The sequence below is a fragment of the Babylonia areolata genome, chromosome 9, assembly GCF_041734735.1.
Source record: "Babylonia areolata isolate BAREFJ2019XMU chromosome 9, ASM4173473v1, whole genome shotgun sequence".
Classification (NCBI taxonomy): Eukaryota; Metazoa; Mollusca; class Gastropoda; order Neogastropoda; family Buccinidae; genus Babylonia; species Babylonia areolata.
The window spans coordinates 35281409-35290559 of NC_134884.1; positions in this window are offsets into that span (position 1 = coordinate 35281409).

Below are 9151 nucleotides of genomic sequence, written 5' to 3' on the forward strand. Positions count from 1 at the left end.
ACCTGGCTTCGACGTATGGACTGCGATTAATTTAGGATTGTGATTCGGGGAAAAGAAACTGTATGCTGATGACAAGCCTGTTAGATATAATGTATTATGAAATAACACAAACCCTTTAAATGGATAAGATAAGAATTGCTATGAAAAAAAAAAAGCAAATTTGAAAGATTTTCAATATCACGTTATCTAAAAAAGATTTATTTTTTTTAATATGAAAATGAAAATAAGAATAGCATTCTGCGTTGTTATCTGTACACAAAAAGCTCACTTGAAAAAAAAAAAAAAAAAAAAAAAAAAAAAAAAAAAAAAAACCCTGACGTACCAATTTAGGAAAAAACAAAAAGAGGGAAGTCTTTAAAACGAGGGACACGAACAGAAATAAAGGAGAAGTATCCCAGTTTCCAAATACCTCACTGAATAGGTGAATTTCTAAAACTGGTACAAAACAGAATCCTCGCTGTTTCCGTAACAAATGATAGACACGACTTCGTTTTAGCAAATGCATACGCATCCAGTGAAAAGCTTGCCTTTTTCGTTTTACTTGACCTGTTTATTCGGACTCGGGACTGATTCCATTGAAAGTATATGCCGCGCGGAGCTGTGTGTGCTATTTTCCGGAGTGACGGAAATGGCTTGAAAGACTGAGCGGAACGTTGATGGATTGGTTTATTGACCCGCCCCTCCCTTTTGGCGTCGCCTAGCCGGGCTTTTCTTTTTTCTTTTTTTTTTTCTTCTTTTTTTTTGTGAGGTGTTTTGAACAAGTTTTTCCTCTGCCGACCTTCCGGGATACAGAGGAGAGAGAATGTGTGTGTTTTTATTTGTCCTTTTTTTCTTTTTCTTTTTTTAGACGGGCGCAATAGCCGAGTGGTTGAAGCGTTGGACTTTCAATCTGAGGGTCCTGGGTTCGAATCTCGGTAACGGCGCCATGGTGGGTAAAGGGTGAAGATTTTTCCGGCGATCTCCCAGGTCGACATATTTGCAGACCTGCTAGTGCCTGAACCCTCTTCGTGTGTATACGTATGCAGATCAAATACGCATGTTAAAGATCCTGTAATCCATTTCAGCGTTCGGTGGGTTGTGGAAACAAGAACATGCCCAGTATGCACAACCCCGAAAACGGAGTATGGCTGCCTACATGGCGGGGTAAAAACACGTAAAAGCCCACTCGTATACATACGCGTGAATGTGGGAGTTGCAGCCAACGAACGGAGAAGAAGAAGAAAAAGAAGTCCTTTTTTGTCATTTTTTAAATATAAAATCACTCATTGTGGATAAACACATCCACCAAAGAAAAATGTGTTGTGGTGTGCATTTTGTTGCACTGTGTTGTGTTGCGTTTTGTTGTGTTATAATGTACTGCATTGCACTCTGCAGATGGCTTTAGTGGTCGGCAAGGCTCTAAGCACCATGATTTGATTTGATTTGATTTGATTGTACTGTGTTGTATTCTACTGCTGGCACAATACTCGGCATATATCAGAGATTTGGCGTATGCTTACAGTTTACAGTCGGGCCAAGAGCAAAGTAAGATTTACACGTTCCATGATTTCTCCACTTCAACGGGGAAGTCATTTACAGCTAAGTTTTTTGTGAAAGACTATGACTTTCAAACTAGGAGGCAGGATTTGCCTGGCTCTTAGTGCTGCAGCCTTGGGGGTTGATTGGTTTGCCTTTGGGGACCACCCTAACGCCGAATGTCCCAAATTCCTCGTAGCCGAGAGAGCGGGAATGTAACTTGGGCAAGACACTCTCCACGTTAATCAAATTCTAGTCAAGACGGTCGGAGCAGCAGTTGCCTCCTCTTCTGTTCTGATGGTCATAGTCGGACACGACTGATTAGCGTACATTGTACTTTACTTAATTGTATAGTGTTCCTCCCGAAAACGGAGTATGGCTGCCCACATCCCTATGTGATTGCGGCCAGGCTGACCAGACCCCATCCCATATTCTCCAAGACTGCCTCCTGTATGAGAAGATGCGGCAGCAGTCCTGGCCTGTGGGTGCTGACCTCAACACCAAGCTCTGGGGGACGGCAGCCGATCTTCACCGGACGTCCGAGTTTGTGGCATCCCTCGGACTTCGACCCTGACTGCGTAGCTGTCGAACGCAAAGAAGAAGAAGAGGAGGAGGAGGAGTATGGCTGCATAAATGGCGTGGGTAAAAATGGTCATGCACGTAAAAGCCCACTCGTGTATACGAGTGAATGTGGGAGTCGCTGTCCACGAACGAAGAAGATTGTCCAGTGTTGCATTATCACAGCAGATTCCTCTGACTGAAATTCATGTTGCGCTTCTCGAGGAGAACGAGTCATCATAGTGTGGCGCCATCCGTTGGTTTAAACAGTATTTTATTTGGAACATGTCACAATACAACACAGATATCGATGAACAGGACAACAAGAAAATCTTATATAAAGTCCTGTCCTGTCACATGTACATGCTGAATATGTGACGGATGTCATCATAACTAGAAGACGTGAACATACATGAGTTTTGAACAAAACTAAGCTGACGTTGGTTTCTCGTTACTCCAAAATGTGTTTCCCTATCAAAATTTGTATTTGTATTTCTTTTTATCACAACAGATTTCTCTGTGTGAAATTCGGGCTGCTCTCCCCAGGGAGAGCGCGTCGCTACATTACAGCGCCACCTTTTTTTTTTTTTTTTTTTTTTTTTTCCTGCGTGCAGTTTGATTTGTTTTTCCTATCGAAATGGATTTTTCTACAGAATTTTGCCAGGAACAACCCTTTTACTGCGGTGAGTTCTTTTACGTGCGCTAAGTGCATGCTGCACACGGGACCTCGGTTTATCGTCTCATCCGAATGACTAGCGTCCAGACCCCCACTCAGGAATTTACAGGAATTTTACAGGAATTTTTTAACCAAAAAAAATAGGGCTTTTTAGCTTCTTCGTTTTTTTGAAACTGCGCAGCGTTTTTGAAGGAATATTCACACAAAATAATTAAGACGTTTTAGATTTTGTTTAAACTGTGAAGCCTTTTTAAAGGAATGTTTAAACAATACATTCGGATTCTTTGTCTTTTTATTGAAACTGTGCAGTGCTGGTTCCCTGGAAACCTGATGATCATGTCTCGTTTCCGATCCACCCACCAATCGTCCATTAACACCGGTCGGTGGGGAAAAAAAAAAAGAAAAAAAAGAAAGAAAGAAAAAGATGATGGGGTTCACGTTTTCCAGTTCAAGGTCTTTTTGATTACGGATAACGTCACTTGTGACGTCACACACACACACACACACACACACACACACACACACACACACACACACACACACACACACACACACACACACACACACACACACACACACACACACACACACACAAAGAGTTTGACACACACACACACACACACACACACACACACACACACACACACACACACACACACACATACATACATACTACATACATAAAAGAGAGAGAGAGAGAGACGATGCGCAGATTGAAGTTCAACCTTTTGTCCACGCATCACTGTAGAATCTTGGAGCAGGCAAACCTGACAGACTGGATATATTTTTGTTTCGTTTTTGTGTTGTTTGGGTGTTTTTGTTTTGGGGGTTTTGTTTTGTTTTAGTTTGATGCTGCGGCAGACTGGCTTTGTAGAGCCTTTTTGTAATTGATTGATATGGATACTTATGTCGCACCTATCCTCGGTCGGAGACCAAGCTGTAAGCGCTTTACAAACACGGGGTCATTTGCACAACAGTCTGCCTTCCTGGAAAGAGCCGACTGACGGCTGCCATTGGGCGCTTATCATTCGTTTCCTGTGTCGTTCAATCAGATTTCAGGCACGCACACATGCACACTCAGATAGTCATGTAACATTTTAGTCTATGACCGTTTTGTTTATTTACCCCCACCATGTAGGCTGCCATACTTCGTTTTCAGGGATGTGCACGTTGGGTATTTTCTTGTTATCCATAACCCACCGAACGCGGACATGGATTACAGGATCTTTAACGTGCGTGTTTGAACGTCTGCGTGCGTATTCACACGAAGGGTGTTCAGGCACGAGCAGGTCTGCACATGAGTTGATCTTGGAGATCGGAAAAATTTCCACCCTTTACCCACCAGGCGCCGTTACCGAGATTCGAACCCGGGACCCTCAGATTGAAAGTCCAACGCTTTAACCACTCGGCCATTGCGCCTCCCCATGGTGGCTTCCGTCCCATATAAAGATCGCAGCACTAAATTGGATTGTTGCCGCTGATACATAAACCACTAGAAACCTGTACAAAGCGAGTGTCACAGACTGAGAGATACAATAGTCTTTTGTGAGCATCGTCTTTTGTCGCAGACAAAATATCATTCTGAAGCGAGCACATTTTTATTCACTGCCGGGCGGGTAATTGAACGCTCAGCTAAAATGATTTAATGACCCCAATATGTAAATTAAACAATGTGCTTTTTGGAATACTTTTTGTTGTGAAGCCATTTTTTACGTGGCCAGTGATAACGAATTTCCACTCGCTGTTTCAGTGTTAGCGTCTCACGCTCATTGATTTGTTAATGACAAGTGAATTCCTTGGAGAACTAGCTTTATTCTGGTTCGGCAACAAACTCAAGTTCTCCACCACAACTTGTGCGAAACGCTCTTCCCGTTTTCTCGTCTTTCTCCACCGCTTCCTCCTCCTCCTCTTCCTTCTCCTCTTCCTTTTCCTTCTCCTCTCCCTCCTCCTCTTCCTCTTCCTTCTCCTCTTCCTTTTCCTTCTCCTCTTCCTCCTCCTCTTCCTCCTCTTCATCTTTCTTCTCTTCCTCTTCCTTCTCCTCTTCCTCCTCCTCTTCCTCTTCCTTCTCCTCTTCCTTCTCCTCTTCCTCCTCCTCTTCCTCATTTTCATCTTTCTTCTCTTCCTTTTCCTTCTCCTCTTCCTCCTCCTCTTCCTTCTCCTCTTCCTCCTCCTTCTCCTCTTCCTTTTCCTCCTCCTCTTCCTTCTTCTCTTCCTTCTCTTCCTCTTCCTCCTCCTCTTCCTCCTCCTCTTCCTCCTCTTCATCTTTCTTCTCCTCCTCTTCCTTCTCCTCTTCCTTCTCTTCCTCCTTCTCTTCCTTTTTTCTTCCTCTTCTTCTTTTTCTCTGTTATTGTTATTGTTGTATTATTGTCAGTACGAGTGTCATGGTTCTTTAGTGATATTGTTGTTGTTGTTGCATCTTCCAGACCTAATCTTATAACATAATGTTCAAACAATATTTTACACGAACCCCCCCCCCCCTTCCCCATCCTCCACCCCCAATCCCCGCCGTTCCTGTACCTGTCTTTGTGCATGTGTGTGTGTGTGAGAGAGAGAGAGAGAGAGTAGGTGGAAGAGGTGTGTTAATTGTGAGTAATAATTTTATTACATTGTTGTTGGTTGTTGTTGTTTGGGGGGATGGGGGGGTGTTGTTTGTTCTTTTTTTTTTCCTTTTGTGTGTGTGTGTGTGTGTGTGTGTGTGTGTGTGTGTTATTTTGTTTTGTCTGTTTATTTCAGCGAAGTTGTATCTTCAAAGTTTTTTTTTTTCCCTCTGACTTATTCATACCACGTGTATCGTTCAATACGTTCACCACCACAGAGTAAGCATTATACAAATGCGCATTGTTGTTGTTGCTGTTGCTGCTGCTGCTGTTGCTAACACCCTCAAACCGTAAGTTGTCGTTTTGTAATTGACACGGTGTGACCTTTATTTATAACTGACACGGTGTGACATTTAGGATTACAAGAAGTTAACAGAGCAGACAGACAGACGGATACGAAGAAACTCACCAAACATAGCCTTACAAAACAACGATGGTTGGTTACAAAGCCGAAAGGGGTGTTTTAAATTAGCATCATTGAATCGATGTTTCTCCTAGTTAATCAGTTTGTGTGGGAGTAGCGCAAACAGGCAGCTTTGGGCTATGCCTGGGTTAACGGCATCGATGTTTACCTCGTAGTGTGTGTGTTTGGGTGGGTGAGGGATAAGACCGGGTTTTGAGGACAGAGGATTGTGAAACTGATTAAAGCATTTGCTGCGAAACTAGTATTGATCGTGTCGCTGATGTATAAATACAGGCTTTGGATCTGGTTGTGGTATTTTTTTGTGAAAACTGGGAATGTAGAAGAAAAAAATATAGATAAAATAATGATAAGGAGCGACGTACTAACAAGTTTACGATTGATTGAACGACCTTATTTGGTCTCAAACCAGAGGAGCACAAAAAAAAAAAGGCAGAGTATAGCTTGGGATTAAAGAGGACGACCTTCTTTGGGAATAGCATGGAATTTATCCTTCTCTTCTTTTTATTCTCTTTTCCTTTTGTTGATATTACGGGGTTGTTGTTGTTGTTGTTTTTTTTTGGGGGGGTTATTGTTGTTTGTTTGTTTGTTTTACTGTGTTTTGTTTGTTTGTTTTTGCATTTTGACCATGGTAAAAAGGGTTATTTTCATTCAAAAAACGAAAACTTAAAACCTTTGAATAGAATTACAGAAGAACATAACTTCACTGTGATTAATAATCCTTATGATCCACCATGATATCGTGTATTAGGAAGTGGAAGGTCCGCCACTGATATTGATATTCCCATGAAATACCACATGAACTCTCTGTTGTATGTTCAGAATAGAGAACATTCGGAGCAATCCAAGGATAAATACTCGAAAGAACAGGTATATACGTGCATAGTAAGACTGGCACGCGTGCGCTCACTCGCGAACATGAATACACACACACACACACACACACACACACACACACACACACACACACACACACACACACACACACACACACACACACACGAGAGAGAGAGAGAGGAGGGGGGGAGAGATTCACACACAGAGACTGAGACACAGAGAGAGAGAGGCTGACAAACATAAAGAATGGCATATGAAAGCAATTCTCGACATTCTGATACATCGTAAGTTGACTGGGTTTTCTTCTTCTTCTTCTTCTTCTTCTTCTTCTTCTCCTCCTCCTCCTCCTCCTCCTCCTCCTCCTCCTTCTTCTTCTTCTTCTTCTTCTTCTTCTTCTTTTTCTTCTTCTTCTTCTTCTTCTTCTTCTTCTTCTTCTTCTTCTTCTTCTCCTCCTCCTCCTCCTCCTCCTCCTCCTCCTTCTTCTTCTTCTTCTTCTTCTTCTTCTTCTTTTTTTGTGGAGGAGGCGGTACAGAGGGGAAATGTGACAGTTCGGAGTACCGACCAGTTGATCCCTCTTTTGCCGGCGACCTCATTTAGCTTCTGAACAGACTGACGATACTGATTGATAACTCTGTTTAATGAATGGCATTGATTGATCGCAATTCTGTCAGGGAGAGGTTATTAAGTACAATCATGGGAACATTCCCTTGTTCTTCCCTTTGTCTCTGTCTGTCGCTGTCTGCCTGTCTGCTTGTCTGTCTGTCTGTCTGTCTGTCTCTCCCTCTCTCTGTCTCACCCTCTCTCGCTTTCTCTCTTGCTCTCTGTGTATGCGTATACGTGTAAATGTGTCTGCATATGTGTGTGTGTGTTTGTTTTGGGGGTTTTTTTTTGGGGGGGAGGGGATTTTTTTTGCTGTTGTTTTTTTGGGGGGAGGTTGTGTGTGTGTGTGTGTGTGTGTGTGTGTGTGTGTGTGTGTGTGTGTGTGTAGGTAGGTAGATGGGTAGGTAGGTAGGTGACTAGGTAGATAGGTAAATGTATAAACAGTCTTCTGTATGGCTTGGTGTTTAGTTTTCATTAAAGCTCTTCCAACTCTACAGAAGACGAACAGGTGGAGAGGAGGGGTGAGGGGGGTTGAGCCTTTCACAGTCATTTTCGAAAGAGCTGATATCTCTTCAAGGAAATGTCTTTCGAATTTAAAAAAAAAAAAAAAAAAATAAATAAAAAAATCCCTTTTTTCCTAATTTTCTAAGCCGCCAACTCCCGTTCATATGTCATTTGGGGCCAGCTCAAACCAAAGAGTGAAAGTATTAAAAAAAAAAAAAATTAATAAAATTAAAAAAAAGAAGGAAAGAAAGAATACAATATGATACTGTCAGCCATTTTCAGCTTCCTGCACATTCCCCCACCCATCCACCCACCCCTAGCCCAGCTCCTCTCTCTCTCTCTCTCTCTCTCCCACACCACGCCCCACACCCTACTCCTCACATCGCCGCCACCCCCACCCCACCCCACCCCCACCCCCCCACACACACACACCCTCGCCACCCTCTCTCTCCCTTCCTCCTTCACCCTGTATCCCACTGTTGTGATCACTCCTTTCGTCTGTGTTTCCGTCAGCGAACACCATAATAGGTATGTTGCTGTAAATAATGCTTTCTAAACCTTTACTGTTTTCGGATGTGGAAGTGCGTGGTTATTTCGAGTGTGGGTGGGATTGCGGGTTATACGGTGTTGTCTTTGTTTTGTTTGTTTGGGGGGTTTTCTTGTTGTTTTTGTTTGGTTAGTGGGAGTGGGGGGTTGTTGTTGTTTTTTGTTGTTGTTGTTTGTTGTTGGGTTTTTTTTTCTTTTCTTTTCTTTTCTTTTCTCTGTCTCTCTACTGTTTGCGTTTGAGGGGGTGGGTAGGTAGGTAGGTAGGAGGTAGGGAGGGAGGGAGGGAAGGAGGGAGGTAATTGCTCAGTGGCACGTGCACAAGCACATCAGACTGGATAAAAATAACTGGGACAGGCTGTTGCTTGTCAGTGGCGCACCGACGTTTGATGAATGACAGGAGAAAAAAAAGAAAAACAAGTCTCTCTGTCTCTCTGTCTCTCTCTGTCTCCCAGACAACCACGCCTTTTCTCAGCTGACTGCTGCTACGCTCTCTCCCCTCCACTCCCTCTTTCCCCCCCCTTCCCCCTACCCCCCGCGTCACCACCCCCCTTCCGCCCCCACACCCCCCCCCCACACCACACACACACAGACACCTCAACTACCACCACCACCATCACCACCCCACTCCCCGCCCCCCACCCACACACACACACACCCGCCCTTACCCCTTACCCTTTACCCCTTCCACTCATACATTTCCAGCTCCCTGATCTGTGTGATGTGATCTAAGGCTGCACGCAGAAACACAATATGCAGTTGCTTCTTCTTCTTCTTCTTCTTCTTACTTCTTCTTTGCGATGCGAGCTTGAGGGGGCGATGATTACGCCTTGTGTCGGTTGATAACTAGCATGGACGATGAGACAGATGTCTGTTGGAGTGAAGCCGTCAGCCTGCTGA